Source organism: Ursus arctos, unplaced genomic scaffold, assembly GCF_023065955.2.
Source record: "Ursus arctos isolate Adak ecotype North America unplaced genomic scaffold, UrsArc2.0 scaffold_22, whole genome shotgun sequence".
Classification (NCBI taxonomy): Eukaryota; Metazoa; Chordata; class Mammalia; order Carnivora; family Ursidae; genus Ursus; species Ursus arctos.
Genome location: NW_026622897.1, coordinates 19,865,649 through 19,887,228, shown reverse-complemented (window position 1 = coordinate 19,887,228; position 21,580 = coordinate 19,865,649). Strand labels below are relative to the sequence as shown.

Here is a 21,580-nt window from a genome sequence, read left to right as displayed (position 1 = left end):
GACATCGAATCTTCCTGCACCTTGATCTTGGACTTCCCAGCCTCCAGAACTGTGAAAAATAAATTTATGCTGTTTATAAGCTACCCCGTCTATTGTAATTTGTTACAGTAGCCCAAACAGACTAAGATATTCTCCTTCAGGAGAAATCTATTGGTTGGAAAATAAAGCAGATGGTTGCCCCCATCCCCATGTGACCCAGGGCCCTAGCAGTGGCCCATCATCAAAAGGGCGGTAGACAGCTAACATCATACACAATGATGAAAGGCTTAAAGCTTTCTCCCTAAGATCAGGAATAAGACAAGATGCCCACTTTTACCACTGCTATTCAGCATTGACTGGAAGTTCTAGTCAAAGAAATTACCCAAGAAAAAGAAATAAAAGATATTCAAATTAGAAGGAAGAAGTAAAATAATTTTTTTTAAAGATTTTATTTATTTATTCGACAGAGATAGACACAGCCAGCGAGAGAGGGAACACAAGCAGGGGGAGTGGGAGAGGAAGAAGCAGGCTCATAGCAGAGGAGCCTGATGTGGGGCTCGATCCCGTAACGCCGGGATCACGCCCTGAGCCGAAGGCAGAAGCTTAACCGCTGTGCCACCCAGGCGCCCCAGAAGTAAAATAATTTCTATTTGTAGATGACATGACCCTATATATAGAAAATCCCAAAGAATCTACAAGAAAGCTACTAGAATTAATAAACAAATTCAGCAAAGTTTTAGGGTACATGATCGCATGCAAATATCAGTTGTGTTTCTATACACCAGCAGTGAATAATCTGAAAAGGACGTTAAGAAATAGCATCTAAAAGAATAAAATGTCTAGGAATACATATAATCAAAAAGGTGAAAGACTTGTACACTGAAAACTGCTGCTGAAAGAAATTAAAGAAGACCTAAATAAATGGAAAGACATTCCATGTTCATGGATAGGAAGAGTAAATATCATTAAGAGATCTATGCCCCCCAAAACTAATCCTATGGAAATTACAACAGCTTTTTCCTCAAATTCATATGGAATTGCAAAAAGCCTGAATATCCAAACAATCCTGAAAAAGAAGAGCAACATTGGAAAGCTCAAACTTCCCAACTTCAAAATTTACCACAAATCTACAGTAAGCAAAACAGTGTGCTACTGTCACAAGGATTGGCATATAGACCAATGGAATAGGATCAAGAGTCCAGAAATAACCTTGTACATCTATGGTTAATTGATTTGGACAGAATGCCAAGTCCATTCAATGGGGGAAAGAATAGTATCTTTAACAAATGTTGCAGGGAGAACTAGATTTCTACATGCGAAAGAATGAAGTTGGACCCCTACCTCACAGCACATACAAAAATTAACTCAAAAATATCAACAACCTAAATATAAGAGCTAAATCCATAAAACTCTTCAAAAAAACAGGGATAAAACCTTGGATTTGGCAATGATTCTTAGACATATCACCAAAACTATAAGTAATAAAAGAAAAACATATAAACTGGACATCACTGAAATTTTTAAAATTTTGTCCATCAAAGAACATTATAAACAGACTGAAAAGACAACCTACAGAATGGTAGAAAATACTTGCAAATCACGTGTCTGATAAGGGTTAAATATCCAGAAATATATAAAGAACTCCTAAAGCTCAACAACAAAAAGACAAATCAATTTAAAAATGAGCAAAGCACTTGAGTAGACATTTCTCTAAGGAAATAAATGGCCAATAAGCACACAAAAAGTCTTATCATGAGTCATTAGGGGAATGCAAATCAAAACCACAATGAGATACCACCTTATACCTACTAGACTGACTACAAACAAACAAAAGAAAAACAGAAAATAGTAAGTGTTAGCAAGGATGTAGAGAAATTGGAACGCTTGTGCTTTGCTGGTGGGAACTTAAAATGGTGTGTAAAACAGTTTGATAATTCCTCAAAAAGTTAAACATTGAATTACCATATGACCCAGCAATTCTATTCCTAGATATATAACCAAAAGAACTGAAAATAGGGACGCCAATAGACACTTGTACCAATATTTATTGCAGCATTATTCACAATAGTTGGAAAGTGGAAACAATGCAGTGTCCATCACAGAGAAAGAGATAAACAGAATGTGCTATACATATACAATGGGCTATTATTCAGTCATAAAAAGAAATGAGATTCTTATATATGTTACAATACAGATGAACCCTAAACACATTACATTAAGTGAAATAGCCAGATACAAATGAATCAATATATTATGATCCTATTTATATGAAATATCTAGAACAGGCAAATTTGTAGAAACAGAAAGTAGGTTAGAGGTTACCAGGGGCTTGAAAGGAAGCTAGAATGGGGAGTCATTGCTTAATGGGTAGAAAGTTTCTGTTTGGGGTGATAAAAAAGTTTTGGAGAGAGAAAAAATTGTATAACACCGTGAATGCAACTAATGTCACTGAATTGTATACCTAAAAATGGTCAAAATGGCAAATTTTATCATACCTATAATATATTTAATTTCTTACAGAAAATTAAATTGAACCCAAAGAGCCTAACCAAAGGGAAAAAACCCAGATTTCTTTCAACCTTGAACTCCGTAGCTAAAAATGCACATAAGCTTTGCAACAGACTCTACTCAGACCGAGGTATGGTGCCACTGGGCACAGAAGACACTGAACAACCTCCAGGAAGGAAGGACCAGGGATGCTGCTTGCTTTCTGCAGGGGCGCTGGAATCAGGTACCCACAAATGGAGTGGGGCTCCCCTAAAATGCAACCACCTAACAAATGTTTATTGAGCACACACAATGATTAACAGTGAGTAACCTGCCTGGGGAACTTGTACTTGGCCTGTCTTCTGAAGTCTGAGCAGCCATGGCCTGGAGCCCTGGACTGTGCTCAACCATTAGGATGTCTTTCTTTGTGGTCTGTTTTGGGTTTCAAGTTTAGGTGCTGTGTAGATGGAAAAGCATTATACATGTGTGAGATGGTTGGTGTTGCTATCATTACTATGATCACTAGGGATTTATTAGGTCTTCTTGGAAGGTGCCAGCCTAGCCAGCCTCCAACTCCAAGCCAGCAAAAGCAATGGTTGCTCCTGAGTGTGGGGAGAAGAGGTTCTGGAGAGAAAGCAGGGAAGAGCAGTCAGCACGGGCAAAGTTCCAGAGGCTCTCTTACTCCACCAGGAGACTTTCCCCCCTCAGTGCTGGCTGGCTCGGTGCCCTGGGGTCTTTGCTTATTATCTTCCTATACACACGCCCTTGTTCACAGCTTCCCTCTCTCTTCCTATTCAATCCTACTCAAACTTTAAGGCCCAGCTCATGGGAGACAGGATTTCTAATGCAAAAAGTTTAGATGCAGATGGAACTGCGTTCTGATCCAAACTTAATCAGCTGCGTGGCTTGGGCCTGTGCCATATGTGAAAATGGGGACAGTTATACCCACAATCCAAGCCTGCTATCAGGTAGTAAGTGTCAAGGGTTTGGCACCTCTTTCGTGACGACTCTCCCAGTCCCCACAGCCCACTTGATCTCTCCCTCCTCTGAGAACCTCACTCTTAGTAGTATCTCTCATTTGGTAACGAATCCTCCTGACCTGTAATATCTCTTGTCATGAACCACTCTTACATACCGCTACATAACTCCTCCAAAATCGTAACTTCCCATGTTTTCGGGCTCATCTCCCCCACTCAAACTGTAAGCTCTTTCAGGTAGACGCCAAACCTTATCATCTTTTGTCTTCCTCCATGGTGGCTAGCACACAGTGGGTGCTAAATAAATTGAAAATATATTTGAGGCAAATGGACGATCCACAGGCAACAGAGGAAAACCCCAAAGGAAACAGAACACATTCAGCTCAAAGTAATAGCCCATTCATACTCTCTGCTCTGGATGAAACTGTTCCCGGCCCATACTGGCACTTAATGAACACTTCATTCACTGAGTGAATGGAATCTGCCAATGCCCCCTGCTCATTAAGGTCAACTACTCTGGCTAATCAGGAAAATAGTTAATCTGAAGGAAACACCTCTTTTTTGTGAATTTTAGAATGTCTTTGGAAATCGTGTCTATCTTCTTAGTTTCATTTGACCATTAAAATGTAAAAAAAAAAAATCATTAAAAAAAAAAAGAGCCAATGCCCCATGAGCACAGCTCTCCCTCCATTAAGAGAAAGAAGGCCCAGCAGTAGGCTGCAGTGGCAGAGGGTGGCTGGCCAGGAATCCAAGCCGCAAAGCAGACAATCCACTGTCAGAAAACAGACTTGGTGCAAGCTGCCTTCATGTACCATGTCCCTTAGAGCTTAAAGAATTCCCCAGCCTATTCGGCCAGGAGGCCCTCTAGTACTAACCATCGGTCAAATCTCGGATGAGTCACAATCACCCCTGCCTCTAGGTCCTTATCTGAGAGGAGGCCAAATTAGACTAGAGGCTCCAACATCTTCCTGCAAGTTTTATTGATTCCAACGAGCCTTCCTATTTTCCAGAAAAATCAAATGAGTCAGGGAAAGGGGAAGAGACATAGTAAAAGTGCCCTGGAGTCGAGCCACCAGCCCAGCCTCAAGGGCAGGGACAACAGAAGGTCACCTGTGTCCATCTCTCTCCCCAAAAAGCCCCGCAAGGGTCCTTTACAGGCCCCATCTCGGCGGCTGCTGCCAGGCCAGGACACTGCTGTGGAGCAGGCCAAGTGCAGCTTACTTGGAAAAGCTAGGGAGGCCCAGCCCAGCCTGTGAGGAAAAGGAAGCAGCTCCTTCTTACCATCCCATCCCCAACACTGGGTATAAAAGTAAAGGCTCAGATAGCTTAGCCTGTTATACTTAACACCTATCACGTGCCAGCGGCTCCACGCATTAGGCCGTTTGAGTCCCAACACAACACCATAATGTAGTTATTAAAGTCCCCATTTTTACAAACGAGGACGCTGGATTTGGCCAAAGTCAAGCTGATAGTACCCAGCAGATGTGCGATTTGAATTCTGGTCTGTCTGAAGCCAAAGCCTTTTACACTTCAACTAAGCCCTCCAATGATTTCTGTCTGTCACTGGTAGATTCAGAAGCCAAATGGAAGGAGCAATGGGGCAGCCTTTAGTGGGTACGGGGGAGCCTCGACTGTACCCATCCTCTCCCTCCCAACTGACTCATCGGATGACCAACTTCCCTAGGTTGCCCAGGACCGAAGGGGTTCCCCTGAACACAAGACTTTTACACTACAACTCATATAGTCTGGGCCAACTGAGATGGTTGGTCATTTTATAACCAAGGCTCCCTTGTGCTTTGTGGTTCCAAAGAAAGCAAATACATTTTCAGAATGCAAATGTAATTGAGAGACATTATCAATGACTCCTACTCTGAATAGGAGACTAGCTTGAGGCCTGTCCTCCAACACAGCCCCAAAGGGCCAGGTCATACAGAGAAAACTCCTCTCCTCCCTGTGTCCCAGTTCCTGGCTAAGACCAAGAGAAGCCAGTCTGGGCTGAGTTGGGGCTTGAGGGGAGTGGACAGAAGAAAAGAGGTACTCGGTAATTGAAGCCAATTGGGCCAGATTCTTTTGAGACACTGCCCCCATCAAACACTCACAACAACCCCACAGTAGGGGATTACCAGCCCATTTTACAGATAAAACAGCCACAATTTTGGAGACCATTTAGAAGATCTTCTCAGAGGTCCCCTCAAACATGTAAGAAGCCTGGATCCTAAGAGTCTTGCTCAGGAGGCTCCTTACCAGGAATCTAGGCAGAATCCCATAACATAAGCTAATGGGGAACTGTTTCTCCATGGGCTGGGAAGTCAGGTTGCACCAGGCCCTCCTCTCAGCCCTCACAGGGCAGCTGATAGAGAGTCTTACTCATGTCTGTCGTCTCCAAGTGGATGCCTGCACTGAGGGAGAAGGAGAATGACCCCAGGACAAGGCCTTCACCAGACACTCCTAACCACCATTCCCTTCCACATGAGGATGGAAAACCCAAAGGGCAAAGCTTCTCTCCAGCTATCCAAACACACCTCTTCTAATTCAGGCAGCACCTCCTCCAGGAAGCCATAGTAGTCAAGGACTACTGCAGCCTTCAGGAAAGCTTCCTCCTCTGACCCCACTCCACCTCTTCATGATGTGTCTTGCATTCCTGTCTTGTGCTATCTATTATTTAACTTAATGAATAAGAAGATGAGCACTGGTGAGAGGCTGCCTGGGTTCAAATCCTGGCCTGCCCACATATTAGCTGGGTAACTCCAAATAGGTGACTTAACCTCTCTGTGCCTCAGAATACTCAAATATGAAAGATGCAAGCATCCACCTCCAAGAGTGTCTGTGAGAGTTAAATGAGCTATAAGGCATAAGGTGTTTAGAACAATGCCTGGTACATAGTCACTGTTCAATAAATGTTTGCTATTATTCTTATTTTAATATGAATATTGATGTTAATAAAATACTGTCATGCTTGCTGGACTAGAAGTTCCTGGAATACAGGACCAGAAACTGATACTTCTTTGCACTATTCCTCATGTTACACAGATTCCCACCAAGTAAGAGTAGTATAATCATTTCCTGTGGATTGACCTTCACAGAAGACCAACAGCTCCTTCATGTTACTTCCTAGAACTGGGGAAAGAAATATGTCTGCCTGTCAGTGGCCGACGGCCATCTTTACCAACACCCCCAAGGATGGCCCCAAAGTGCCTCACAGTGAGATGTGCAGCAACAAAGATTTTGGATTGAGGCCCCAGGAAGAGAATTCAAGGAAGCCTGAGCCCCCTGGACATGCCACCCCCTGGAAGTTGGGGACCCACAGAGCAAAACCCTCCTCCCCCAGGAGCTATGTCACGCAGAAAAGCCAAAACCTTATAGAAAGATCCTGGAGTGAACCTCAGAGGCCTCAGTTCCCATCCTAGTTCCGTGGTGTGTGACCATTCTTAAGCTCCTTAACCACTCTGGCCTTTTGTTTCCTCAGTGGTTAAATAAGACAGTTATTCAAAGACCCGTTACTGAGTTCCATCCAATTCTGACATCCCATGTCTCCATTTCAGAGGAAGGGAAAGAGCATTCTTGTATGAACCTAACAACTCATTTCACAAGCAACCAGCTCTCTCATTCAGCCATTTCTTCCACAAACATTGACTGGACTTTCATTATATGCAAGTGTTCCTCTGGATTACAGAAATGGAAAAAAAAAAGAGACAAAATCTGATCAATACTGGAGAAAAATAAAAGGGAGTGGGGAGAGCCTGGGATAGGAGAAAAGGGATTTCATTTTAGTAGGGTTCTCGGGAAGGGCCTCCCTGAGAGGATGACATTGGAGTGGAAACCTGGAGAAATCAAGGGAGCAAGCCAGGCAGATATGTGGGGAAAGCATGCTCCAGGCAGAGGAGGCAGCAAGTGCAAATGCCCTGAGGTAGCAGCATGCCTGACTTGTTCCAGTCACCACAGGGAGGTCTGCAGTCAGTGTGGCTGCAGGGGATGGGTGAAGGAGACAGCCACAGGAGCTGAACTGGGGAAGTAGAGATTCAGCCATGGTAAGGACTTTGGCTTTTATTTGATTATGAATCCAAATCATTGAAGCTTTAACAGAAATGAATTTGACACTGTTCACTATGTGGTGAAGGCCAAGGACCTTGTCCATTTGTTCATTTTTACCTCCCTCCTCTCCACTGTGGACCTGCAATCTAGTTATGATTTTACTTTTATGACTTTCATTTGGGGCAGAGAAACTGAGGTCTGGCAATAATCTGTTCCTCTCTCCAGGCCTACAGCCAGACTCAAGCCTGCTCTCCATTCCAGAATGTCAGACTGGGTTCTCCCACCTCTCCCGAAGCAGCAGCTTGGTCCAGAGTCAGATTCCCTTGTATTCTTTCTCAAACCCTCCCAGGGTTCCCCTTGCCATCTCTCAATCCCTCTTCTCTCCCCAGGGCCTTTATACCTACTGTTCTCCACACCTGGGACCCTCTTCCCTCATGTCTATCTTCACTGAGGTCCTACTGTCCCTTCAAGCCTCAGCTCAAACATCACTCCTCAGACAGACACTTCCCTACTCTCTCTAAATAAACTCTTCCTGTTAAATGCTCTCAGGGTTTCATGTTCTTCCCCCTCAGAGCTCTTATTACACTTGTATTCTCATGTTTATTTGTATGATTTTTTTTTTTTTTTTATTAAGGCCTCTCTACTCCAACCAACTGTAAACTCTATCAGGATAGAGGCTATGTCTGGTTTTGCTCAGTTTTCTATTCCAGGCACCAAAACAGTGCCTGGCACACATTTAAGGCATCCAGGAAATACCTGAAGACTAACTGAATGTCCCGGGCCTTCTGTTTATTGAGCACCCTGGGGGCACGAGGTGGGACAGGCCCAAGGCTCTTTAGAGGGCCCCATGGGTGTGGCCAGAGCCCCAAGTCTCGTGGAGCGGGGCAGAGGCTGGAAGAGGAAGGACCCGAGCCTGCAGAGCCCCGGATGCTGCACAGGTTACCTCATTCCATTGTCACGGCCATCAGTAGGGTGGAGAATTACTCTGCCATCTGATGGCTAAGAGAACTGAGGCGCAGGAAGGAAGTGCGTTTCTAGAAGTGTGTCTGTAGTCAAACCTAGTCCTTCTGATTCCAAGGTTTATGCTCTTTCTCTGCCCCAGCCGCCCTGACCTGGGCAGTTTCAGATTCAGCTCTGCCGCTGGTTTTCTGTGTGACCTTAGGCAAGCTTCTGCCCCTCTCTGAGCTTCAATCCTCCATATATAAAATACAGAGGTGTTAATAGATGCCCTTTCCAGTTCTGAGATTTCATGACTTAAGATTCTATGCTTCTAATTTCGTAGAATTGAAAAAATGGGTACTAAGGTACTTAGCTCAGTGCCAAGCACACAGCAGACACTTCATAAATGTTCATTTCCTCCCTCCCTTCTTTCCTTCACCTGTGCCTCCAGTTCCCTGTTTCATTGACTCTCTGCTTCATGGCCCTCCTTGAGATCACCTGTGGGGTCCTGGTTCTCCCAGGAGACCCAGAGCACTGTCTCCCCTGCCTTCAGGGAAACCAAGCCAGACTCTGACATCGATGTCTCCAGCCTGCGGTGTCCTCAGATGGCCATTCTAGCTGTGCTCCCCAGAGAAGCCCATGGTCTTCCTGCACCCCACTCCCTCCTGCTTCCTAAAAGGGTACTTTGGCCTCCTTGATATCCAGCACTGTGGGGGAGAGAGAAGGAAGTGACAGGAAAGGAACTCACGCACACTAAGTACTTTCTAGAGGCCAGGGACTAGACCAGGCTCTCTGCTGTGTGGTCTCATTTAATCCCCTGCAAAGGGCCATTGTTTTCCCCACTTCACAAAAGGGAAGAAACTAAGGCTCAAGGAGGTTAGGAAATTGCCCAAGATAATACATCCAGCAGGCAGCAAAAGCTGGGCTGTAACTCTTACCTGTCTGACCCTGAAGTAAATCCCTTTTGCCAGCCCCAGGGGAGGACTAAACCTCACCCAAGGAGCCACTCGGCACCATCAGCTATTCCCTTGAAAGCATCTTTCCTTTTTGTATTTATGTAACTGGATTTACAGCCCTAGCAGCTTAAGTCCATTCATCTCTCTGGCCACTCCCTCCTCTCTCTCCTCCCGACCCCCTCCAAAGTACCAGACTGCAAAACTCTCACAGATTGTCACCAGTGCTTCCGAAAGGATGACATGGCTTTACCAATGCACCAAGGAAACAATGTCAAGAAGTTGACCCCATCCCCTGTAGAGAAAGGGGGTCAGATCTTCCAAAAAATACCCTCTCCCCAGCTGGTGCTGAGAAAGAAGGGTCAGTCTTTCCTCCCCACCTCACAGCTGCTACCCATGAGGATTTTCCAGAAATCAGACTCAGGTAAGCCATCAATGTGAACATCACCAGGTATCCCCAGATACTATCAACCTAGCCAGGGCTTCAGGAAGAATAGGGAAGGGATGCCTCTTGTGATTTTCTAAAGGCGTCTCCTGGAAGCTTTGCCCTTAAGGAGCATGATAGTGGCTCCCAGGCTAGGGGGTGTGTGGGAACGGCATCCCCTCTGCTCTGTGACGCAGCCTGAATGGGAAACTCAGATGGGAGCAAAACTCCCTGGCAGGATTTTTCTGGTGCCCACTGTCTTCCTGTCACCTTGTTTTGCCCTTGCCAGGGACAGAAAATGAGCCCCCAGGGATGGAGGGCTTGGTCAACTCTTTGCCTAGAAAGGGCCTCATCTGAGAGACGAAACAAGGCTGCCCTCCAAGACCCCCAGTGTGGGTTACACTCCTTGTTTACGCTCTTGTGGTTGCCCAGACTTCTCTATGGCTCTTCCCATAGTTTCAGTAATCACCTCCAGAACTCCAATGCCCACCTCCCCCATGGACTGGTCTAGTTCACGCCTGTATCCCTTTGCAGGGTCTAGCAGGTAGAAGGTGCTTAATAAAAAAATCTATGAGATGCAGCTCTGGTTTGGGCTGATAGGACCTGGCAGAGGCCAACCCCCCAACACCAGCCCCTAGATGGCCCCTGCACTGGGTTAGATGAGGAAACGTAAGTGAGAACAACCAATGACACACAGTAGGCCCGGAATTCAGGTTTGTCAACCCTCTGCCTGACTCTGGAAACCACCCAAGAGGGAACGGTTCATGCTGTAGCCATGGGGTAGCGTGGCAGGCCATCCTGCCCACTTCTGATTACTTAGACACGGTTGTCATCACTCTGTGAGTGAGTCTAAGAGGAGGTGTGTATTTGCGTGAATGCTTCACTTTAAACTAATAAGAAACACAGAATCTTTGCCAAGCAATTTTCTCCCACATATTACATGTGAGGCACTGTGTAGGCGCTTTCATTTATGTTTATACAACGGGCATAACACATCCACGTACATTAACTCATCTGGTCCTCTCCACAGCCCTGCCAGGATGCATTATCATCACCGCTTTGCTGATGAGGAAAGTGGGGCCAGCTTTTAAGGTCACACAGTAAACATGGCTGAGTCAAGGCTCAAACCCAGGCTTTGGCTTGTTCTACACTGTCCTGCCTCAGTCACCCTTCCTGCCACACCACAGTCACATGACCCATGACCTACCCGGACCAGAGCCCTCGCTCTTACACTGAACTATGCATGCGCTGGAGCAGGGGGGCTGGGGTGGGAGGGAGATGGAGAAAGAAAGCAGCCAGGAATCCAGCAACTACCCCGGAAACATGCAACTCCCTAGAGCAGGCAGCATGCTGGGCTAGAAAGATTGCTGATCCAGAACGACACCGAACCTCTCTGAATTCTCTCTCTTAACCCGCTCTGAGGCTTTCTTTCTTTCTCAGGTCCATGGTGATGACGAGATAAAGAGGTGAGAGCTCCCAGCACGTGGTGAAGGAGCCCCCAGTCTGTGGTCTTGCACAGCTACCCCAAAATCACAGGGTTTAGGAAAAATCCCTCTCCTTCCTTGGTCTACAAGATAGCTGTGCCAGCCCATCTCCTTCCTCCCTGCAAGGGTCCAGTTCCGCCATGCTCAGGCAGGGATGCCAGCACCACGATTCTGTGCAAAGGAATGCCAGGGAAGTTCCCTTCTTCCCTGCCAGCAGCTAATGGCACTCCCCAGAATACAGCCTGGGAACGAAGTTCTCCTTCCATCTCCCCTTCCAAAGCCAGTGGAGATGACTTTGAAAAGTATTCCAGGAGACCAGATGTCCAGCTTGGAAAGCGGCCTTCCTAGCAATCTGGAAGTCAACAGGAGGTAGCCGTCCCCATCTCATTGCCACTAAGAGGCTCTAGTGTACTGGGGTGCCTTACCAATAAGAGATATGCCAGTGCAAGGAACAAGTCACTTTCCCCGGGATCAGCCTCCAGGGAAGGCTGGGGGAATCCCATCCAGCTCCTTGGCTTCCCTCCAGATCAAACACAAGTGAGGAGTGCCCCAGGGGACTACTGCCCCACTGTGAGTCTGGCTCTCTCCTCCCACAGCTGGGAGAGGGGCTCCCGACGTGGCAGCAGGGCAAGACCATCACTTATACACAGGCCACAGGAGAGCAGCAGACCTCAGCTCCCATATCACTGGGCTCTCCTGCTTGATTTCTGTCCCTGTGGTCCCCCTGGAGACTGGAGAACTCAGAGGACCCACCAGCAGGAGCTCTTCCACCCCCCACATCCAAACTGGTGAGGCCCAACTGCTGTTATATCTACATCTTTCCATCCCCCTCACCTAATCAGAGTTAGGTCCTACCAATAAAAGGCTAAATGTCCCTTGGTGTCCCACCACCTTCTCCAGACACATGGTGCCCAGGGGTCTGGATCACACATTTTAGCATTTATAGCCCATAGAGTCATAAATAGTAGACCCAGAAGGGGCCTTAAAGACAATCTCGTGTGACTTCCTCATTGTATAAAAGGAGATGCTAAGAGCCAAAGACGTTAAGAGACATGTCAAAGGTCACACAGCTTATCTCCAGCCTGACGTGAATTCGTCTGGGCTCTGCAGTAAGATCGTATAGCTCCTAGAAAAAAAGGCCTTGACTCCAATGCAGCATGCTACTGGGCATTCATTAAATAGCGGGCTCAGGCCACGCTTGCTGACGGACAGATGAATCACCAGGGAGGGCTCAGGAGTGAGAACAAGCACCTGTCACCACGGGGCCCTGGGTATACCCAGGAGCTTCTCCGGGCCTCTCTCGGCCTCTGATCTGGAACTAGAACCACAATCCTCCCAGAGTATGGCCTCACCTGAGAAAGGACAGGAACAATCCTGTACTCCCAAGGCTTCACACAAACCTGGGTACAGAGTACCATTCAGTGCCAATGGGCTGTCAGAGCGAAAACAGATGAACCTCTGGGGGCGGGGCTCACTCCCCCCTGTTCTACCACATACCCACAGTGCTTCCCTGGAATCAGGGAGTCTATGCCCACCCCACACCTAAACAGAGTTAGCAGGCCCTACCACTAATGGGCTCAATGTCTCTTAGTGTTTTTCAGGATTGTAAGTCAGAGGATCATGGGTGTGAGCCTCTATTCTCCTCACCCCAGGCTCCCGGGGGGCTTACAGCTTGGGCTGCACTGCAGCTCTGCCACCCCCACACTGCCATTACTACACCTCTCCCCCCAAACCTACCTCCACCCCTTGTGCTGGCCAGCCTGGCCCCACCTGTAACTGAAGGCTTGTGGAAGTAAAAACACAGATCCACTTCTAGGTGTTCGTTTCCATAACAGCTGGTAGCTCTCCCCAGAGTTGGTCAAACAAAGGTATGGGTAATGGAGAAGATGGGTTCTACTGGTTCCTTTAAAGAGATTCTCAGAAGAATAGGTGGAGCTCGGGGCCAAGCAGCTCTCAGAGCTCAGCAAGGCACCTGCTTTGTCTCCAAAAGACTAAAGAAAGGAGCGTTGTTGTAAAAGGTAGACCTGGGTCACCCTGTTTAATGTGACCAGGTGGAGACATCCACCATCCCTTCCTGGATTCCCCACTACAGCCACTCTCTGAGCCCCAGCTCCTCTCACCTGTCAAATGACATAACAATGCCCATTCCACCTGTTTCACAAAGTTGAGAGGATTAAATGAGAGAATGCCTGAGGATGGGCTTTATTAGGAAAGAAAATTAATGTGCACCGTGAGCTCACCATGTGCCCAGCACTTCCAGATACTCTGTTCCAGAGTTTTTATTGCACTCCTATGTGCTCTGGATTATTGTTATCTTTTTTTTTTATTAAAGATTTTATTTATTTATTCATTCAACAGAGATAGAGACAGCCAGCGAGAGAGGGAACACAAGCAGGGGGAGTGGGAGAGGAAGAAGCAGGCTCACAGTGGAAGAGCCTGATATGGGGCTCGATCCCACAACGCCGGGATCACGCCCTGAGCCGAAAGCAGACGCTTAACCGCTGTGCCACCCAGGCGCCCCTGGATTATTGTTATCTTAACTATATCTCCAAGAAAACTGAGGCTCAGAGAGCTTGAGTGAGGTACCCAAGGACACACAGCTCAGTAGTAAAAGAACCAGGGTCAGAACCCAGAATCTGAATCCAAAGTTTGTGTTCCTTCTCCCAACGCCACACCGTTTCAACAAAAGAAGCAAATGGCGCCCTTGATGAAGAGGCCAGTGAGTCTTCAGACTGAAAAGCTGCCTTCATGGAGCCAACCACTATTGCTAGGACCCATCCATTTGCCCCAGGGAGGCCATCAGGCAAGTCAATCCAACCCCCTCTACTGTCTTGAGACCCAACAACATAAGGGCAACCCAGGGCCCAAGCCCTCCCGGTGTGCACCTTTGCCGCTATGCGGTGTCACCATGCTGGCCTGGTGCTGGCAGTGGTGGTTTCAATGACCAACTAGTCACGAAGCAATCCGGTTGGGAGGAAACAGAGAATCACGGAACTTTGGGCTGAGAGGGACCTCTGAGAGCAAGGTCAAGCTCTTCATTGGATAAGTGAGGAAACTGACACCCAGGGGTCAGCCACTTGTTGAAGGTCACACAGCCAGGCAGGGGCCAGGTCTAGAGCAGAATCCACTATCCTCCAACTCCCAGTTCAAACTGTTATTCTTGCCACCACCCCAACCACTCTGACGTGGGTCAGCTTCACGGGCCCTGAGAGGCCCAGGAGTGGGCCTATGATCTCTGCTCTCTTTGCTTAGGAAGAGCAGGGATGGTGGGCAAGAGAGTTGTGCTGTAGTCAGAAATGGAATTAGTCGGTTTGCTTCATGCACTGAGTCATTAGCCTAAGTTCTATCCATTGAGAAGCTGACAGGAGACGTCCTCTCAGAAATCCCTCAGTCGCCAACCCAGGGAGGCCTAGGTGGTACTCTGGAGGCAGTGGTGGCCCCCTTGACCCCCTGACATGCTAGGGAGGGGCTGACATCCGCACTCTAGTTCAGGTTGGCCTCCAGCAATCCCTATGAGCCCTGTGACCTGGAGAGTCCCGAGTTCCACTCCTCCCCCTCAGCCCTGCTTGGCCAGAGCTCACCCCCACCCCTGCACTGACCCTGCTGAGAGCTCACTTCCATGCGGTCCTCATTACTCAGCAGCATCCCATCCCACTCGTGCTTCCTTTGCTGTAACAGTTGACTCGAGCCCGTTTTCACAGCACCTCCGAGCATCTGCGCGTCATCTCTAGGTTGAGTTTGTCCACCCGCAAACCGCATGTTGTCTGAGCACAGGGTCTGTGTGTCCACTTCTACCACTGCCCTGGCCGGGGTCAGTACGCAGAGGGCAGGACCAGGCCACAGTGTGACTGGCTGTCGGTTCAACAGTTGCTGACGGCACCAGTGACCTGTGAAAGGTCCCAGGCCACATCCCCCGGGGAAGCAAAAAAGAAGGGTAATCCACCAACTGGATCCCCCGTCAAGGTGGGAAAGGAACCTGACTGAGTCTCTACTGTATGCCAGACACTGCAAGGTACTTTACAAGCACTCTCTCCGCAATTCTTGGAGTTTTATACTTTTATTTCTCCCTTTACAGGTGGAAAAGCTAGATCAAAAATGTTAAGCCATGTGCCTAAATTCTTACAATTAGAAACTAATAGAGCTAGGCTCTCGGGGCAGTTTTATCTGAGGCTAAGCCCCTACTCGGCACTCTCTCCACAGCCGGCAAGCTCCTAGAAGACAGGGACTTCATGGTTACATGTTTTTGTCCTGTCTGGTTTTGCTGCTTGTAGCCTCAATGCCTAGAACTGTACCAGGCACACATACAGGAGACATGCTCTAACTATGTGCTGGACGAAGGAACAAAGGAATGAATGAAGACCATGCCGCCTCTCCCTGGCAGGACAGGAAAAGTGCTTGTGAAGTCAGGTTCCTAGGCTCGATTTCCAGGAATCTTGGACCATTTGTTCCTTCTCTCCAACCAGAAAAGTACCCAATATATTAAAGTTCCTCCAAAGGCCACGTGGAGGATGGCCTGGGATAGGACAGGGAGTGGAAGAATGAGCTGAACACAAAAGACTAGCTCCTAATGAGGTGGGGGAATTTAAAAGTGTTCTGGGTGCTCCGTGATATGCTGATTCTGAGGCCACTCTCTGGCCTAGGTGGATCTGGCCTCTCCTAAGGAGGGGGGGGGAGTCCCTCATCCCCCACTGGGTAACGCCCCCCCCCCCTTGGCCTTGCCTGAGCTGTACTGAAACTGGCCACATTCCTATTAAACAGAGAACATAGCAGTTCCACCACCCACTCCAGCCCCATCCGAACCCTCAAAAGATCCTGCTCCGGCCCCAGGGCCAGCTGCTTTTCTCCACATTCCAGCCAAAAATAATATGAGAACGAAGCTGTTTGGTGGAGACTTAATCTAATCTTCATTGCTTCAGTTTTAAAATATCCTGCCTGGTTTAGGGTTTCTTATTACACACAGGGATGTGTTTTTAGTGAGATAGGTCTTAGCAGAAACGGCCTTCTTGTAATTAGAAACCCAGTCAGGCAGGGCCTGCGGTGAGGCATCCAAGCCAAACAGCAGATCCCCCTGAAGACAGCACGTTTGCAGCAGCCAGCGCTTCCCCAGCTGCCCAAGGGCTTGCTTCTCCCTTACTCCTGGGGGATCTGGAAGAAGGAAAAAGCTCGAGCTCTGGGAGAAGGACTGTGCCTTCCAACTCGTATGCATTCCCTTAGCAAAACTGTTGCTCCTTCTACCCCCACTCTGCATCTCCCCACTCTCACCCCCAATCAGAACGGAGACTAAGATGTTGCTCAAGCCCTCTGGAGGAGGATATGTGGAGGAAAAAATTACCCTAAGACGTCCCCATGGACGAGGGAGAATTAAAGGCAAGCATTCCACTGGAGCCACGTCTCCAGTATCACAGCTAGCATTGAAATATCAGGCATGGGAACAGGAGGAGACTCCAAGTGCAGATACACTTTTGTATAAGTGCTGGGTGTAACTTCTTGGGCTTTCTGGCCCAGAATCTGCTTTGATCTGCCAGCATGGAGACTGCTAAGTGAGGTTCAAGCTGCGGCTAGCTCCGGACCCGCGCCCATCCCCCCAGCCCGACCAGATGTCACACACCAATCCAGGCTCAGGCCTCTTCTTTCCGTGGGCACAAAGGGAAGGGGCTGAATTTCTGATAAGTCAGATTCTCAGATCCGGTGTTTATCGGATGCTTGGAAGCTCTTCCATGTAGCACCACCGGGAGAAGCACCGCGGGTTCCCCCAACTTAAACTGCCCCTCGTGATAAAGTGCAGGTGGATTTGGGGATCACAGTGGGGTTTTCAAATTCTAGGATGTAAAGAAAGGCAAGTGTTCAGCCCCTTCGCCCTGGAGTCTCAGAACTCCTGAGAGTTGTGGGGAAAGGCTCTGGATCAGGCAGGGAAAGAAAACACAGGGAAGAATGTGACTCTGCTGCTCAGAAGCCTCTCTTCGTTTCCTTTATTATTTAGAGCACACCCAGGGCGGGAGTCAGGGAGTCATGCAAGATTTGCCTCTGCTAGCCTAATGAGGGATTCCTGCGATACATTCCACTTTACAGATGAAGAAACCGAGATCCAGAAGCTAGGTGACCCGCTGGAGTCATGTAGCCAGGCAGTAACAGAGCATAAAACCGCCAGGCCCCCCAATTTCAGCTTAAACACTAGCTCAGCATGCTGACCTGCCAACCTTGATTATCTCCTTCCTCCCTTTCCCACCAGGTATTAGATTTAATTAAATTAGCAGATCCCCATCACAACAAGCCTGGCCATGCAGCCTGGCCAGAACCCAGCCAGGGCAGCTACTCCTTCTAAATTCTGCTTCTCAATATAATTCAATCTTCAATAAGTCACAGATCGCACGTGAAGTGTTTTTATACAAAGCATGGTGTGTTGGCTAGAACCAAGGCTGACGGTGGCTCATGATGATTTCATTCTCCATATAACTTCCTCTGCTTTTCCTCTGTGGCATCGCTTCACCCTCTCCATACTCTGATCTGCATTTTGTTTGATCCAGACACTTGGCTTCACATGCCGTCACCTCCAGCAATTGCATCACACATTTATATATATCTTACAGCATCACAGTCCTTGTGCCACACAGCATAGGAAAAAGGAAAACTTATAACAGCATTTCTCACCTTCCTCGAACTAATTTAGAAAATGTGCTTTAAATTAAATAAATCAGGAACAAAAGTCTGAAATTGGAGATAGAATTTCGGGGGGGGGCATTAAATAAATAGCAAGGAAATCTTGCAACATGTTGGAAGCCTATAAATTTTATAGGTTGTTTCTTTAATAAAAACAAATTCAATTGCTAACAACACAGTATTATTAAGCCGCTAACGTTTAAAAATCTAATTTGGCCTGCTCTGCTGCTGTTTATGTTGCATTCACCCAGGGTAAGGAAGTCAGGTTGATGGGTTTGGTTTGGTTTCTAAACCAGGCTAATAGAGCCCCCTTTAAAACCCAGCCTTTTGCTTTCTAGGCATGCCTTGGTCCCTAATGAGTTACAGTCCCAGGTTGAAGATGGACATGGCAGACAGAAATTTAACACACGCTCTGGTGCACCCATAAACATCAAGGCCAAGGGAGAGGAGGTATGTTTCCAGTTAAGTTAAAACTCCATGAATTCAGGATTCTCCACTCACAAGACAGTAATTCTCCTTATTTCATCACTAACTTACTTCAAATGTGTTTATACAATTTATTGCTACTGAACTTCCAGGCAACTGGTGTAGAGTTAATGAAACCCAGCTTGGAGAAGCTTTGAGCTTTGAACAACTAACCACAGTTTAAATGGTTATGACATGCGGTCAAAGCCACAGCCCAGCCCCACTGCAGTTTCTGTGTTAGGACCTAGTCAAAAACCTTGTCCTCTCACCTTTTGTGCCAAATAGATTGAAAAAGGGGAAAGCGCTGAAAAATAGCCTTCCATGTTTCTTCTCAAGGTTCCCAGCCTTTCTCCCTGACATTTTAACACATCTGTCTTACTAAATGCAAGGCAAAGCCCCTCCCCCACCAGGCCCCAAGTAAATATTTTAGTTGCAGTTTGAATTGGCAGCCAGTTGAAATCCTGAAATCCAGTTTGAGTTTAATTGAACAGGGTCAGGCCTACATAAAGCAGTGTTGAGACAGGGTGTAGGGGGAGGCACCAGGCGGCACTTAAAGTCAGACTCAGTGGAAGTCCAAAAGGCAGTATCAGAAGGCACAGGTGATCCTGGACTGGAAAAGAAGTAAACTCGACTTTCTGAATTACTTGGACATTGATTTTTTTATTAATCCTCATAGTCACATGGCGTCCTCTGCAAGCTCTGTCCCTGTGGGAACTCCAGGAGCCTCCCTCTTTTTAAACAGGCCCATTTTGGAAGAGTAAAGGGGAGGTACTGGCCTTGCCATGGCCGCACAATAAAAGCCCCTTTCGAAAGCAGCACTTTCATTAACTTAAAGCAATCTATAGACTTAAAAGCACGGAGCAGTAAACTCCCAGAAAGGATCATAAAACAGCCAGTCTCAAGTTGGGTACACTTCAGTGCAATTTGCACGAGGCATTTTACTGTGAGCGGTGGCCGGGCCCATCTCCCTCCAGTAACCCCCTGCCCCTTATTCTGAGCAGCTTCTCTTTCTCTGGGCTTTCATGCCTTTTGCGCTCACAAAGGGGAGGCGGTGACTGGGGAGTCTCCGTGGGGTCATGGCTCCCTCCCGCCCTCAGGCTCACGGCGGGAGAGCTCACGGAATTCCAAGCCTGCAAAAAAACAGCCTTGGAGCTTCGCCGCCTGCCAGGCAGTCGCGAGGCCCTAGGCCGCTGCGGCCACTCGTGGGTCGCAGGTCTTCTGAGTCCCGGAAGCACCTTCTGGCTGCCTGAGTGAGGGGCGCGAAGGGTACTGAAGGCTGGGACGTGGGCTCAAAAATTGCAAAAAGGAAATCTCAGATCTTCCTCTTGTACAGCCCCTTACACACTTCCCTTCGCTAGTTGGCCAGAGGGATAACATCCCTCCCCGCCGGGTCAGGTCTTCTCTCCCACCGCTGGAGGTAGGCCTGAGCCATGGGGGTAGAGAGTGGGCTTGCAGGGTACAGCTCGAGTGGGAGATCGTGAGTCCAGACACAGGAGACCCCCTTCCCTTTCCCTAAGGCCTGGAGGCCTCTGGAAGGCCGGAATGGCTGGGTAAGCGAGACGGCTAGCAGCCAGGGCTTTGCGTGATATATCGTGTGTTTGAACACCATCATTTGCTCAGCTTTGCGGGTGTGTGGGGGAGTCGCCTAGATCTGCCTAAAATGTGAAGCTTCTGGCTTCTACCAGTTGGAGAGCACTCGAAATCCAAAAAGTCAACACGCTGGAGAAGTCCCGAGACTTCTCGGGGTGAGGGTAGAAGACCCAGAGCGCCCCCGTTTCCCAGGCTGAACACAGGCGGCCCCGCATGTGGTCTTGCCGGCCGGGCGGGGAGCATGAAGCGCAGGCAGCGCCTACGGGTCTAGAGCCCGCGGCTCGGGCCAGGACGCCTGAGTCGAGCCCGCCCTGCCCTCGGCCGCAGCCCGGACTCCCCGGGCACGATGCGGCACCTCTCAGCTAGCGCCCCCCGCGCAGGCCGCGGTCCCTGCGGGCCACCCGCACCCGCCCGCCGCGCTGCGCCCGCAGCCCCCAAGCGGCTTCCGGAGCCCGCAGAGCCACCAGGGTCTGTCCTCAGAGCCACCAGGGTCTGTCCTCGGATCCACTCCGAGCCCTGCGAGGCTGCCCTGTCGCTTCACCCCGAACGTCCCTTCGATTTGTCCGCTTCCCGAATTTTTCTCCTAGGACCGGGTCCTGCGCGCCTCAAGTACTCTGCTCCAGATCCGCTTGCGGGGAGAAGCAGCAGAAATTCGGGGCTCGCCTGCCATGGCCTGGATCAACTACTTTCATCGCCTACCTAAACGTTTTTCCACCCACGGAGCATGGGGACCCGCTCGCACGACCCTCCCCAAATTCCAATAGCCTCAATCCCAATAAAAAAAGCCGCGATCCCGTGGCAAAATACTAAAAACGCCACCCGTTCCGCCAGTCCAGCCTCAGATGTAACCCCAGGCCCCCAACTCCTACCTCAAGCCCCCCTGCTCTGGCCGGAGGTGTAGATCCGATCCCTAAGCTACTCAGCAGCCCTTCAGTCCCGCTTCTGAAAACAGCCTGAATCCTACAACCCAAACTAGCGTGGCCCTGAAGGCCAGCCCTAATTCAGAGCTGCTGCTCCACCACCAGCCACCCCCCCCCCGCCATTCCTAGCCCGTATCCCCACCACCCAGGAACCTTGGGCTCTCTCGTCCAGAGCCCCCGGAAAGGACCGCCCGCTTCGCTCGTTTCTTCCCCGGGTTCGGGAGTCAGGAGAGCCCCGCTCGACCAACCCGAAAGAAACGCAAACTTTGCGCGGCAGACTCGGGACTCTGCCCCATCCCCCTCAGCTCACGGCTCTTGGGCGCTTTGAGTCCCCCCTTTTACGAACTCCTGTTCTAGTTCTCAGGCCAGGAGGGCTCCCTATTCCCAAACCTCGCCCTGGGCCCCTACCTCCCCGACCTCGCCAAAGACTCCCAACAATCCGCGGAAAGCCAGTTACCCTACAGATCGCTCCTCCCGGGGCGAGGGTCCCTGAGCGTGGCCCCTGGGAGCCCGGCTGCCCTGACCCACAGCTCGAGTTCCGCTGTCCCCATCGATCCGCCTGCAAAACCCCACTCGCCCTGGCTCCCCAGGCCGGGCTGGACGCGGCCGCGGCTCCTCCACTCCGGTCACCCGACCCGAGGCTGGGACTGCTCACGCTCGCAGCCGCCCGAAG

At 49.1% G+C, this 21,580-nt stretch overlaps 1 protein-coding gene across 5 annotated transcripts in view; it reads right to left on the bottom strand.

Annotated features, from left to right (window-relative positions):
* PKNOX2 (PBX/knotted 1 homeobox 2) overlaps nt 1-21,580 on the bottom strand; it is a 272,005-nt gene that overhangs the window by 233,473 nt on the left and 16,952 nt on the right. The window lies entirely within an intron of this gene.